Source organism: Ricinus communis, chromosome 6, assembly GCF_019578655.1.
Source record: "Ricinus communis isolate WT05 ecotype wild-type chromosome 6, ASM1957865v1, whole genome shotgun sequence".
NCBI lineage: Eukaryota > Viridiplantae > Streptophyta > Magnoliopsida > Malpighiales > Euphorbiaceae > Ricinus > Ricinus communis.
The window spans coordinates 11,650,684-11,666,378 of NC_063261.1; the positions used below are offsets into that span (position 1 = coordinate 11,650,684).

The 15,695-nt window shown below is 33.8% G+C and overlaps 1 long non-coding RNA gene across 3 annotated transcripts; it reads left to right on the top strand.

The window, feature by feature from the left end:
* Window positions 1-10,241: 10,241 nt before the first annotated feature.
* Window positions 10,242-14,421, top strand: LOC8261120. Of its 3 annotated transcripts, XR_001534811.3 has the most exons (5): window positions 10,243-12,199; window positions 12,286-13,276; window positions 13,357-13,647; window positions 13,760-13,889; window positions 13,964-14,421. It is a non-coding gene; the product is annotated as an uncharacterized LOC8261120 (long non-coding RNA). The 3 variants fall into 3 exon arrangements; XR_007216235.1 differs by having other exon boundaries at window positions 10,242-12,199; window positions 13,357-13,889; XR_007216236.1 differs by having other exon boundaries at window positions 10,245-12,199; window positions 12,286-12,543; window positions 13,357-13,889.
* The last annotated feature ends 1,274 nt before the right edge of the window (window positions 14,422-15,695 follow it).

The following is a 15,695-nucleotide window of genomic DNA, read 5'->3' on the forward strand; positions in this document are numbered from 1 at the left end:
TTAATGGTTACGATAAATCATGGAATCAATAATATTAAATAAGATGAGATTTATTTAAGTCAGTGAGTGTCAGGCTTACTACGGGATTTGGTGGCCTTACGCCTACCCATTTCCTAGTGCCTGTCATGGGCCCACAGATGGGGTCGTGACAAAGTTGGTATTAGAGCCTAGGTTTAGATTTCCTTCGACCTAGGTTAAGATTCTTGGTACTGCGGAGCTAGGATCAAGTCTAAGTCTGTCTCGTTTGTTTCTATTGACTCTAGTGTCTCAACTTTCACTGTTAGAGAGTCTGTCATTCTTTTCTTGTGAGTCTGTCTTTGAGGTTGTGTTGAGAATGAGCATTGTAGCAATGGCAAGATCTGAAGAGTGGTAGACTCGTGCCGTTTTCTTCAAGTGATTAGTGCAGTCCGGCCTTGGATGCTTCGATTATTGTCTCGATGGTGGACACCACCGTCAGAATTAGTGAGAGCGTAGTTGCAGTCGTGTCATGAACTGCCTCGTCATCGCATCAAGTATCGCCTTTATGAGGAGCACTGAAGTTAGTGCGTGGGGAGTCCAGCAGAGATCAGAGCATTTATGGCCGAGTTGGGTGATTGTAAAAAGCTTAAAAATGTTGGTAGGAGTATTTTCTAACGCTCGAAATCCAGAGAAGCTTAAGCAAACCCTATTTATTTTTCTAAGTAGAACAAAGCGTTTTAAAATACAATATTGCGCCCAGTCCCGAAAGAATTTATTACGGCATTTCACTTTTAGGCATGCACAATTTTATAATTCATTTTTAGGGCATGCATCATACATCATGCATTGTAACCCTTGGTGATAGGGGGCATCATCACCCTGGTGTGCGATATTGTAGAATTTTATATAAAAAGAATGGCTAGAGATTTTACGATTTTGTAAAAGTGTTTTTCAAAATAATAATAATTTTTATTAGTGATGATTATAAAGTAAATAATTTTTTTTTCAAAGTAAATGGTGTTAGCTTCAGATTCTCTGGATGACAAGCTGAGTTACTGTGAGAATGAATTTGTGGCGCAGTAGGCCTATGTTGGATAATAGATAAGACTTTTGGATGTCAGTCGAAGAGGAATTTTGTGTCAAGATGGCATGGTTTTGTATAAGTTATCGCAACCAGATGGATGATATGACATGGATGATGTGATGTGGATATTAAGAATTCTCTGTACGTGCAAGGGACACGTCATTAGGAAGGAAGTTGGCGAGTGGATTTTTGACAGGACCAAAGTTAGTCCAAATCTTTCAGAGGAGATTCTCTTCTCGCGAGCAACTGAAGACAGCTTTCAGGAAGTAGAGAGGTTGTGCAAACCCAGGATAGGAGCATGTGAAGATTTTGTATTGGAGAGTATGTATTCCTAAGACGTCTCATGTGCTAGAAGTGATGCGGTTTGGTAAAGAAGGCAAGTTATGGGAACCCTTAGAATTGTCGGCAGGTTGGTGAGGTGGCATGCAAGTTGGATTTGCTGCCAAATAATTTCTCACAGGTCAATTCGGTAGCTCGTAGACCCGTGTTGAGGAAGTGTATTTTTTGATCCTTTGCTCGTGTTGGACCCTCAGTGTATGGAAGTAAATGAAGATTTGATTTTCGAGGAGTAGTAAGTCAGGATCGCGGATTCTCAGGTTCGCCAGTTTTGCTTAAGGGTTTTGTTGATGGATATTGTGGTTGAATTTTTTTCTGCTAAGGAAAGTTCCCGAGAAGCCGAGTTGGAGATGAGAGGTTCCTATTCTCATTAGTTTCAGTTGTAGTGTGAGCCCTTTTTCTTTTAAATTCGAGGACGAATTTTGTTAAGGGGGGGAGAATGTAATACCTAAAATTTTCCTTTAATAGTGATTATATTAATAATAATTAATAAATGAGTTTTTATTTAAATTATTTTTACTTTATTTATTTTTTTATTTGGTTTAATTTGAAATGATTTAATGGAAATTTTAATGTTAGACAATTAAAGGAGTTATTTTTCTATATCCAATTAGTTGAATCTTTAAGAAATTAATTAAGTAAATTATTTGAGAAATAAATTATATTTTGGTTATTCAAATTTTCTCCAAATGTATATATATACATATAAATTTATATATTGAAAAATTATGGAAGAATTTGTAAGGGATGTTTTTATAAAAGAATTTTTGGGAAAATTGGTATTTTAATTAGCTAGTGGTATTAAATTCTAAGTTGGAAAATAGTTAGTAAATTGATTAATTAAATTAATTTTGTATTAGGACTAAATTGGAAATTTATTTTGAAATGAGGATTAAAAATATAATTTTATTATTATGGGGTTTTAATGAAAATTTATATGGTTGGTATTTTTGTAATTAAATATATTGGCAAGGGTTTTTTGGTAATTTTACATTTAAAAGCAAGGGTATATATATAATTTTATATTTTCAATAATTCTAATTTGGCCCAAATTAAATAGTTAGGGGCTTAATTGAAAGGCTGAAGAAAAGCTTAGGGGTTAACTGGAATTTTTACAGGATGAAATTGATAGTAATTAAAAAAGTTGAGGGACCAAATGGTAATGAAGAAAAGTTCAGTGGCTAAATGCTGATAAGGAAAGAAAGGAAAAGAAAGAAGAAAGGAAAGGAGAAGAAGGCGTCGAGGGAAGGAGAGGAGAGAAAAGGGAGGCGCTGCATTGTCCAACCGGTAAGACGCTGAGGCGAAGGCGGCCGAAACTTCCCGCAATTGCCACTGAGGCCGATTCGTGCGATCGACCCCGAAAGGCTGAAACTTCCTTGCCGCAATTCCGGCCAGAGTCACGATTCAGTGCGATCACGGCGAGAGCTTCCTTTTGTCGGCAGCGGTGATGTGAATGGTGGCTAGAGATGGAAGTTCGCGGTAGAGAGAGAAAGTGGGTGGCAGCCGCATTTTCGGGCTTTTCCGGCGAGCTTCGGCGAGCTTTGGATGATCGAAGGACATATTTGGACTCCTTTCAGCTCAAGCTTCGCAATGGCACCGGTTTCTTGGCGATCGTACTCCATTTGCAAATCGACAGCCGAGATTGTCCGTAAATCTCTCTGGACGATCGGGGATCGAATTGGAAGATCGAAAGCGGGGATTGTCATCAGCGTGTCGTTTCGAGTTTGTTGGTGTGTTCGGATCATCGATCGGACTCCGGTGGCTAGAGGCGAGTCGATCGAGCGTCTCGGTAATTCTCTGACCCGTTGATTTTAGAATTCTTTGGTAAATTTATATGTTTATTGAATTGTGTTGAATATTAAGAAATATTTTGTTAAAATATTTGTTTGTCGGACTGCCTAGTATAGTCGTGATTTGTGCTGTATTGTGGAGTCAGAAAAATAGTGAAGTCTCGGGGACTCGACTCCCGTTGTATAAATTGTTGAATACTTGAAATTTTTTCTGGCAGGTCCTAGACCCGTTTTACGGGGGGGTAAATGTCCGTGTTGTAGGGGAGGTTCTGCCGAATTTTTGGTAGAATTTACCTGAGTCGAGATTCTTAGAGAGTCAATCTTAGAAATCTAGACCTAGGGTTAATGGTCAATTGTTTCAGCGTTATTGATAAATTATTTTCCGTGATTAGATAAGCCTCACTCCAATCGAGGCACCGGAGCAGGGCTAAGAAGTCGCCAAAGCTGTGAGTTAAAGTCAACTATCAGTTATGCTCGTGTCATGCATAAATTTTTGAATAGCTGTTGTGATTATCTTATTGCAAGTTTAATTATTCATTTAATTATTATTCATATGTATTATGCTTTTTAATTACTATTCATGTATATTCTTCCTTTATCATTGATTTTATCATTGCATGATGACACGGGATGGGATAACAGTAGAACATATTAGTTTGATGAGTGCACCGGTGCAAATTCGAGAGTGATAGAAAAAGGGTAAATGGGTAAATTTTAAAAGGAAAGTTTAGGACTTGCCCTAGTTGAGCATCGCTCTCTAGGCTTAGTAGAGTGTGGTTGCCGGAGTAAAGGTCCCTGGTCGAGCATTGCTCTCTAGGCACCGGCTTATTTGGAAACCTAAGTGACCAGACTGGACGTAAGGTCCCTAGTCGAGCTTCGCTCTCTAGGCGCCAGTCTTATTGGAATAAGAGAGTCGAAAGGCTAAGGCTGATAGTGAACATTAAGTGACCGGACTAGAGTTACCCTGGTCGAGCTTCGCTCTCTGGGCGCCAGTTCTGTTGGAATGAGATTAGTCGAGATGTTAGAGTTGAGATTAGTCGAGATGTTAGTGTTGAGAATCGATCGAGATGTTAGTGTTGGGATTAGGGTTCTACTGAAGTATTCCGTCCCGTAGTGTGTGAAAAACTATTTTATTTAAGCATGACCTAATGTTTATTTCAAATTAAATAAATGTGTTATTGAAGTGTTTGCAATTATTTTTGGATATATGATTTTAACTCACTCTCGAGACTGACAGTCTCAAAAATTTTACTGTTTTTCAGATCCGTGATTGTTAGTCTTCCCGCGACTCTTATATAGTAACTCGACTCCTTCATCATTGGGTGATGTAATTCATTTGGTATTTTAACTTGTAAAATCTTAGATTCTCTGCAGTAGAATTAATAGACTTATCTGTTGTAATTCTATGTAGCTTCAGGTCTCGCCTAATTCTTCTGGCAGACCGAATTAATCATGTAAAATTTAATGGTTAAGATAAATTGGAATCAATAATATTAAATGAGATTAGATTTATTTAAGTCAGTGAGTGTCAGGCTTACTACGAGATTCGGTAGCCTTACGCCTATCCATTCCCTAGTACCTGTCACGGGCCCACAGATGGGGGTCGTGACATTGGTGAATTTACATCTAAAGCCTTTAATGATTATTGCATATCAATCAAAATAACTGTTGAACATCTAGTAGCTCGTGTTCATACTCAACATGGTCTAGTAAAATCTTTAATTAAACATATTCAATTAATAGCTAGATTATTGCTCATGGAAATAAACTTCACAATAATTGCTTGGGGACATGCAATTTTACATGCAACAACTATTTTTCGCATTAGACCAACTAGTTATCATAGATTTTCACCATTACAATTGGTTTTTAGCCATAAGCCAAATATTTTCCATTTTAAAATTTCTAGATGTGTTGTTTATATCCCAATTGAACCCCACATCAAATAAAAATAGGAAATATTAGAGAAACAAGAAACAAATTATTTGGAATAAACCATCATTCAATTATCTTGATCCTTATTCAAAATAATATAAATTAGAAGTTCAAAGGATCATTCATTGCAAAGTATAGCAAACCAATTACCAGATACATTTTGTGATCTAAAAAGAGTTACTAAATCTCATATACTAGCTAAAAATGCTTCAATTAGAATTGATGTCCTAATAGCAAATGAGTCCACGATATGCCAAAAGTGTGGTAGGCCATTCGATTCCAAGGATAAAACTCCAAGAAAGAAAAGAAAACAAAATAAACAAAGTAATAATTTCAAAACTATTGATGCTCATGAAGAGCCTATAATATAAGTAAAAAATGAGTAACCGTACAAGTGCCTAACGATGATGAAAACAATGAGATCTTAATCAACTATGTCACTTCAGGTAAGAGATGGGACCAAAGTGAAACTGTTGTCGATAATATAGGCATATGTAATAGCAATTGGTATTATAAAAGAAAGTGAAAACATTGAATCTAAGTCTGTCATTGAATGTTGACAAAGAAATTATCGACCTAAATGGAAAGATGCTATCTAGGCATAATTAAACTCATTAGAAAAATGCCAAGTCCTTAGCCCTATTGTTTTAACAGATGAAGATATTAAGCTAGTAAACTATAAAATGATTTTTGTGCGTAAATGCAATAAGAAAAATGAAATTGTGAGATATAAAGAATAACTTATAACATAAAGGTTCTCGCAAAGACTTGATATTGATTATGAAGAAACTTATTCCCTAATTGTAGATGCAATTTATTTAGATTTTTAATTAGCCTGACTAGTTTAGAAAGACTATATATGCATCTTATTGATGTTGTTATAAAGCATTTATATAGATCACTTGGTAATGACATTTATATGGAAGTTTCTAAAGGACTAAAATATCTGAAGCATGTAGCTCAAAATCTTGAGAAATATATTCAATTAAGCTATAAAAATCTTTGTGTGGATTAAAACAATCTGAACAAATATGGTGTAATAGACTTAGTGAATACCTTTTGAAGGAAGGATATACTAAAAATTCAATTTATCCATGTATTCTCATTAAGAAAAAAATTCTATTTTTATTATAATTGTGGTTTATGTTGATGATTTAAATATCACTGGGACTCCTGAAGAGTTGATAGAAACAATAATTTATTTAAAAAATGAATTTGAAATGAAAGATTTAGGATAAATAAAATTTTGTCTCAACCTGTAGATCTATCATTTATTTTGAAGGATTTTTATACATCAGTCAACGTATATTAAAAAGATATTAAAATAATTTAATATAGATAAATCTCATCTAATGAGTTCTCCTATGGTTGTTTGACACCTATATGTGAAAGAGTATTATTTTTGTCCTCAAGAAGATGATAAAAAAATACTTAGTTCGAAAGCACTATATCTTAGTGCTAATGGAGCATTAATGTATCTTACTAATTTTACAAGACCTGATACAACATTTGTTTTGAGTTTACTAACAAGATATAGTTTCTCACCAACTCGAAGACACTGTAATAGAGTGAAACAAGTATTCTAAAATTTACGAGGTACATCAGAAATGGATTTATTTTATTCACAAGACTCGTAGTCATAATTAATTTGATATGCAGATGCTGAATATTTATCCAATCCACATAAAACTCTATCACAAACGGGTCACTTGTTTACATATAGTGATACTGCTTAGCGTTCTACTAAACTCTAATTGTCACAACATATAATCATATTAAAATATTGGCAATGCACGAGGCTAGTAGAGAATGCATATGGTTGAGATCTATGATTAAACATATCAAAGAAACATGTCATCTTTCATTTGTTAAAGGAAGTCCAACATGAGATCTACATGAAGATAATGCTGCTTGTATTGCACAACTCAAAGGAGAATACATTAAAGGAGATAGAACCAAACACATTTCACTAATGTTCTTTTTCACATAAGCTTCAGAAGCAAAGAGTTTTAGATATTCGTTAAGTTTGATCTATTGATAATCTGGTAAATTTGTTAATAAAAGCACTCTTTATAACAACATTTAAGAAGTTAGTGAATAAAATAGGTATACACCGGCTAAGAGATCTTTGTTAGAAGTCATATTGTTATGAAAAAAAGATTTTATACACCGTACTATTTTCTCCTTAGCTTAGGTTTTGTCCCATTGGGCTTTTCTAATAAGATTTTTAATCAGGCAGTATTATGGCACAAGTTTTTACATGAATAATGTACTCTTTTTCTTCAATAAGATTTTTTTCTACATAGTTTTTTCTTAATAAGGTTTTAATAAGACATATTCATTGTAATAGATATCCAAGAGGGAGTGTTATGATAATAATGAAGTGTTTAGGTAATATTGGATGTCTATCATTATATATATGGATAAATTTCTTATGTAAATAGAACTCTATCCTTGCAACCCTTTACACCTATGTGTTACAATCAATTAAATGATATAAAAAAATTACCCACTCTTCCATTTCTTTATATTTTCTTTCTTTCTATCTATCTTTCTATTACTCCATTCCTTCATTTATTTTTTTAAATCTTTTTTTTCTCTTTTTTTTTCCTTTTTTCTCTTTTTTTTCCTTTATTCTTTTTCTCATTTATTTCTTTTCTATATTTCTCTTTAAGTAGTTTTCATTATATTTTTTTCTCCATTATTATTATTATTATTATTATTATTATTATTATTATTATTATTATTTTCTTTCTTTTCTCTTTTCTTATTATTATTATTATTGATGAAAACTAAATGAACATTAATGTACAAATAAAAGACCATAACAATTAATTTAGTAAAGAAAACTAATTGGACAATAAAATAAAATTAAACATTTTGCATAATTAATTTAAATAAATATATTTTAAAAATATAAAAACTTAATGGAGGACTAGTTACAAATATTGTATTTAAAAGAAATAACTTAGTTCATTAACCAAAATTAGCAACGAACTGTTTATTGCTAATCATCGTGAAAGAGTTAATTCGTCGCTAATCGAGCAACTCTTACGCAATATAAATGTACATGGCTAAAGAAAGAAGGCCTTCCCTAAATTAGCACTGATAGAAAAGTTGGTTGCTAAAGTATTTGCGAGAATCAATTTAGTAAGAGACACATGTCCATTACTAAGCAACAAATTTTTCTTCTTTAGCAATGATTTTATCCATCACTAAAATTATATATTTTTTTGTTGTGAAGGAAATTATCTTTACATCTATGTCTTTAGGTTTTAAGTAGCAAATTGCCCCTGAAATTGTAACTAAGTTCCAAATCACCCCAAGATTAACTTTGTAGCACAATTACCATATGTATTTGTGAAAAAATAACCCTTATGCTCCTTAGTCACTCCTCAGTTCATGCGTGATACTCACATGCATGTTTAATAATAAAAATATATAATATTCATTATTCAATGAATTTTAAAAGATAAAAAATTTAAATAGAAAAAAGATAATAAAGGTTCTCTTCCTCAAGCAAATTAACGCCATCAAATCGACACTCTTCAACCTCCCTCACTCATTTTCGCTCTCTACTTATTTAATTGTATTTCTTTTTCAACTCTCTTAAACCAAATTATTCTTTACCTCTAATACCTTTGGAAAACCCTAAATTACGCTTATTGCTAATATTTTTGTTGCTGCTTCCATAAGCATTGAAGCTCTCGAGAAAATCTCCATTGCTTCTTTTTCTGATCACGGAGAAAGTGTTAATCTTTAGTTTTTCAAGTATCTAGGAATTGGTAATGACTTCATTTTGGTATAATTTTAATTTTTAATTTTTCTCTCTATTTTATGTTTGGCTCCTTCGAAAATGTAGTTAATTCTCATATTCTATTTGGCTCCTTAGATAATGCGGTGACATATATCTGCAATGAGTTTCATAGTGATTGGAAAGTCTAAAAATGTGATCCAGTCTTTCTAACCTTCATTGAAAAGAAAAACCCTAAATCCCAAATCAAAGTTTTCTTCCGGTCTTAATTTAGTTTTTATTATGTTTCTTCTTCACCATTTATTCCAATTTGATGGATTGTTATTGTTGTTGTTGATGATATTTTGTTAGTGTTATTTCTATGATTTTTGTTGTCATTTGTTGTTGCTGCTATTGATTTTTGCTGTTAGATTCAATGGAAAAATAAGTGAGGTGGTGGAGGAAGATGATGATAGTTGTGCCGGTGGAAATATGATATGAGCAAAAGGGGAACTTGATGATTGCAATAGGATTTCAACGATGATGGATGAAGAGCAAGTGATGGAGATGGAGATGGAGATGGTGGTGGAGGAAGAGACAGTGCCGATGCCTCTCTTTATCTCTTTTTCTTTTTCAAAATTTCTCTATTTTACATTAGAAAAACCATTTTATTTTTCTTTGTATATTTGTAATTTATGTATTTATTTATTTATGACATAATCTTTTTATGGATTTGAATGATAATGGATTTTCATTTTGTTGAGAAAAAAATCACCAAGAAATGAAATAAAAAAAAATTAAAGGCAAAGATTAAAGATGGAGAAAGTCCATAAGTGTGTGTGAAACTCACTTTCTTAAATTTGGAGAAATAGATCAATTTATCGAATTTATGGAGTAATTGGGCCAAGAAATTGATTTTCGAGTGGTTTGGACCTGACTAACAAATTCAGGGGAACTCAAACCATATCTTTAGATATATTTACTTGTGTAATTGAATCAATTCATGGACCATTATTCAATATATAATCTGCAGATAAGGGAATTCATGGGAGAATGAGGCTATGACCAGAGAATTCATTTCACTAAAGGAATAATGACATTTGTGGTTTCCGAACTTTTTAAAATTTGACAAACTAGTTTGTAAACTTTTTCTCCTAAATATATTGGTTGTTGAACTTGTAAATCATGAACAAGCTGGGGGTTTTAGCAAGTTAACACTGACTTGTTAAAAATAGGTCCTACTTAGTTGTTGAGTTGTAAGAAAAGTTGTAAGTCCATATGCACGTGAGATCCATGTGGTTGTTTTAAGTGATCAAATTACCGATTTAGCTTCTTCTTTGATTAACCCTAAAAGTAAAAGAAATCCTCAAATAAGGAAAATCGTTTCTCTTAATTACCATAAATTTTGCATAATCGAATGAGTTGGATTTGAAAAGAGTGAGTTGTCGAAGCAAAAAGAAAAAAGAAAATTAATATTGTTATGTCTTCAAGCATAAAAAAGTATGTATAATATATTTCTTTTAATATACTAGGGATTGAAGTTGGGTTAGGGTTTAGGAATAAAAAGATAAGAATGGCATGGATTTTAGTGTATTGTAGTGTTTGTGTGTGTTTTTACAAAGATTTTTTTTATATGTTTGTGTGTTTTTATTTGTTCTGTCATTTTTTAGGGTTAATTCTTTTTGTTTATGTCAATTTTATAATTACAGGCACTTCATTGATGTGTTTTTTGGTGGGGTTTTCTTTAGTGAGTATGGCAGTAGCTTGATGTATGTGGGGGGAAATAAATGAGAATGGTGATTGATGTGGATTATTTTTCTTCTCTCATTTGAAGAAATAATGAAAAATATGGTAAGGAGAATTAGGAGTTCAACAAAAATGCACTTTAGAACATTAGTCAAAGTATGACACATGGGTTGAGACTTTTATACGAGTTTTTTTAGTGAGGACATGGTGAAAACAGTGAAGGAGCACAACTCAGTGGAAGTATATAATAAGCATAAGTCATTGAAGGAATCTTTGAGGGGCAAGTTTGTAATTTCATCTTCTAGGGATGGAATGTGTGACCTAACCGTAAATGAAGATGTTAGTGGTTCAAGTTGCATAAAGGAGGTGGGTGGGAAAATAAATGAGGCGGCCACAAGTAGTGAGGCTTGTGTTGAACATCTAAAGCATATATTTGATCATACAGACCAAGGTGTGATAAATGTCAAGAAAGAATAGAGGTTGGTGAACAGATAGAGGGAGTGAACCATGCAGATCAGGATGGTGAGCAGACAGAGGGAGTGAACTAGGCAGATCAAGGTGGTGAGTAGACAGAGGGTGAACCAGGGAGATCAGGGTGGTGAGCAGACAAAACAAACTGAGCCTACTATTGAGCAAATTGAAGTTGCTGATGAAGGTGATTTTGGTGAGGATGAAGATATAGATTCTGATGAAGAGATTATTGAGTGTGAATGGTTTAGTGATGATGATGATGAATTACGCGAAGCTAGGAATGTTGTAAGGGAATTTAGGAAGAAAAAGTATAGTAAAGATAAGAATGTGGTTGGCATTGGGAATTCTTATAATGGAGTTTCTGTTGGCGGAAGTGCAGTTGATGGAATAACTAAATATGTTGCTCAAAAAAGAAAATAGATTAGGATTGTAAGAAGTACAAAAGAGGAAGTAAGGGCTAAGTCTGTGAAGAATTCTTGTCCTTGGGTGATCTATGCCTCCAAGGACTCCAACAGCTAAAGGTTTCTTATAAAGACTTATATAGCTGAGTATAACTGCGCTATTACTTACAAGAATAGGAGAATGAATACTAAATGGATTACAAAGAATTACCTTATAAAGTACAAATCACTTGCACGCATGAAGCTAACAGATTTGAAAGAAGTGGTGAAAGAAGATTTAAAACATGAAGTGAGCTTGACTAAGATGAGGAGAGAAAAGATGTGTGTGTTAGCACATTTTTAAGGTGATTTGAAGAAAAAAGTTCGAATTGCTATGGGATTACTTAGGTTAGATCAACAGGTTCAATGTTGGCTCTATAATTGAGATGAAAGTTTACAAACCAATTCCAGATCAACTTCTAGTGTTTTCAAAGACTGTATATTTCATTTGATTGCTTAAAGAAAGGATTGTTGAATGGTTATAGAAGGGTGTTAGGATTGGATAGTTGTTTTTCTAAAAGGAGCTATTAAAAGAGAAGTGTTATCTGCTGTTGGGAGGGATGGGAACAATCAAATGTTCCCTGTGGCCTGGGCAGTAGTTGACACTTAGAGAAAAGAGACTTGGGACTAGTTTTCATAACTATTTATAAAGGATTTGAAAATGGAGGATGGGAGCGGCTGGTGTATTATTACAGATTAACAAAAGGTAGATAAAATGCATTTATAATTGTTTTTAAATAGCCAATACATTATTGAATTCATTAATTTATTTCTCACTTGTTTATACTGTAGGACCTTTTAGATTATATACAGAATTTACTCCCTAGTACTGAAGAAAGATGTTGTACAAGACATCTTTATGTAAATTGGAGAAAGAGACATGGGGGGAGGAAATACTTGCAAAAGCAGTTCTGGATGTGTGTGAAATTAACTAAGATGCCAAATTTTGATGCCAATATGAAAGAGCTGAAAAGGTTAACTCCAAGTGGTTTCGATGACATCCTAAAAACTTATCCTCGCCATTAGTATAAAGCGTATTTTACAATTGAGGTAAAGTGTGATATAGTAGACAATAATCTCATTGAAGCTTATGATTGAGACTAGGACCAAGAATATAATATCTATACTAGAAGATATTAGGAGGTTAGTGATGACTAGATTAGTTACAAATAGAGATATGACTGCTAAATAGATTGGTGATTTTGGAATAGAATTAGGAAGAAATGGCATGATAGTATATTGGAACGTGCATTATGCCAAGTCATTTGGAATGTGGATGAGGGGATTGAGATTGCATACAAGGGGATACTTATTTTGTAGACTTGAGTCAAATTACTTGCCCATGTAAATGACAGCTGACCAACATACCCTATCATCATGCCATTTGTGCAAATTTACATATAGATCATAATCCTGAGGACTTTGTGGACTACATTTATAGGAAAGACACCCTATGAAACCTATGAATAGCAAGAAATTTAGGAGTAAGACAAATAAAAATCCACCCCAGCCTCCTCCAATTAAAAAAAAATGCTTGGTAAACCTGCTAGAAATAAAAGAATGGAGGATGGAGAGAGTACAAGTGGGTATAAACTGTCTAGAAGGGGGTAGGGTTATTGACCTATCAAGTATGCTTCGAGAAAGTTCATAATAAGAAAACTTGTCGAGTGTTCAAGAGCATGAAGGCTCAATCACATGATACACAAAATCAGATTCCATTTGAGCAATCAAAATTACAGCCTACTGTTAGGGTCACTCAACCATCTAGAATTCAAAGTTGCAGGTATATGTTTATGCATAAATTAAGTATTATGCTTGATTTACTGAAATTTGTAAGATCAAGTAATATTATACACTTTGCAGGTAAGAGGAAGGAAAGGCAAATCTGGCATTCAAAATTATTCAAGGCATAGCCAGCCCCAACAGGACCAAGAACCAACAAATGAAGGTGCACCATTAAATGCCACTCCAATTTTTGTAAGTGAGGATAGGCAGCATGCTTCAAGGGACGCCAATGACCAAATTGGCTATAGAAGGTCTCAAAGTTATTTCTACTATTCAAAGAGAATTAATGCAGGCAGAAATTATATTCCAAGGCTTATTGATCAACCTGTTGCAGGATATGGTGTATATACAAACTCTACAGGGAATGTGGTAATCAATATATGTAATTTATCTTTATTAATCTGTTAAATAATTATTAATTTTTTTTATATAAAATGGATTTTCAATTAATTTATAAACTTACTTTCCAACCAAAAACTAGTTCATAAAGAGTTATCTATAAGGATGGAATGAGAAGAGTTGGCAATGAGGCAGAGCCTGCCTTTATGACTGAACAAAGAGTAGGATTCAATAAGTGGGGTAGGAAATTCATTACAAGAAGTCAGTTACAGGTAATTCATGCTTCTAAAAAATTCAATTATGATTTTCTGTTCAAGACATTAACTATTCCAGTGTTTCTATTTAGGCATCTAAAAAACCAAAGTCAGAAGAGAAAAATCCACTCCTCAAAAAGTGATCAAAACAGAAAGGGTAAACAAGCCAAGACTAACAACATAGAAACACTTTCAACAGTAGCAAAAGTTGTCAACTTATCTCAAGAGGCACCACAATTTTCAATATTAACTCAAGAGTCTATAAAGTCACTCCTACAGTGAAGAAGATATGAAGAATATTTATGCAAAAGCTTCTTATTTTGCCATTTTGTGTTGATATGTTATTTTTTCCTTTTTAAGGTGAATTGGACATGTACTTGTTAGGTACAACTTTTATGTTTTGCTTATATGCTTCTTATGAAGCTTTTTTGGTAAACAATCTAAGGCAGTGGACTACTTGTGTTAGCTACAATCTAAGGCAGTGTACCTATCGATGCAGTCTAGCACTAATGGCGAGTATCAAGGTCATATTCCTCGGAAAAATGAAAGCCCAAAGTTACTCCTTTATTCTTTGTTATATTAACCTAAAATAAATGATGAATAATTTCTAAACTAACTAATAGCTACAAGCTAAGTTCTAAGGGAGATGCAGGAGTAATTGATAACTAAAATAACCAAGACAAGAAAACAAACCCAAAGGGAACCTAAACTAGTTGGCAATCAAACAAAAGATTGGTGAGTCTAATTATGCTACCCGTGGATGAATTCTTGACTGAATTCGGTTTCTCTCTCTCGATAGCCGAATTCCTAAATCTAATAACCTAAAGTTGGAATCTCTTCCTAACGATTGATTCTTAAATTAGCATTAAGCTTTAATCCGCCTCTATTAAGTTTTGTTAATTCTTAATCCGGCTAGTTAATTATCCTTATTTCTAAGCGATTATTAACCAGTTCTTGCTATTCAAAATTCCAATTGCCAAATGGACTTCTCAATCACACAAAACAATCTAAACACACAATTCACAACATCTCATGAATAATGCATTATCTTATTAATATTGAAAGCAAGAAGAATACAAAACTAATCCAGACAATCCAACAATATAATACTAAGCCAACATAGTAAAGAAATCCCAATGGATTTAATCAATCTAGCTAATCATGTTCATTATCAAAATACATAAGAATTCAAGTACAACAATGAGTAAAGGTAGAGAAAACCCTATTACACCCTTGGATGAGAGTAAACAGCCCCAAATCCTTTTGCTCCAATTGAATCGATTCTTGTTCCTCTTGCTCGATTTTAAAACCAATCAACGAAGCTCGCCCAATCTTCAATCTTTGAAGGGAATCCGCTTAAAACCTTGATCCAAGTCTCCTTTTCCCTTGGTTCCAGCTCAGAAAACCCTTAGGCAGAGAAAAGTTAGGGTTTGGGACGTTCTCCCCCGCTCTCTTTTCTTCTTTCCTCTCTTCATTCTTTTAATTAATTCCTCCTGTTGCCGCCAACACGGCCATGTTCCTGGCCGTGTTGGGGACACGGTTTGGTGTTCCTGGCCGTGTTACTCTCTATGGTCGTGCTCCCTAAGAACTTATTTTTTCTTTTATGTTTGATGACACCTAACACGGCCTTGTTGGTGCCCGTGTGGGGAACACGGCCAGTGTTGAAACCAACACGGCCATGTTCAGCTTTCTCATGCTCGTACTTAGCTTGTTTCGGCAGCTTCGGCGTCCAATTATGCTCAAATTCTTCCCTTTATCATTCTCTGACTTCTTTTGAACCTAATGCACATAAACAGACGCATAGAGTGTGTGTTGGGACCAATT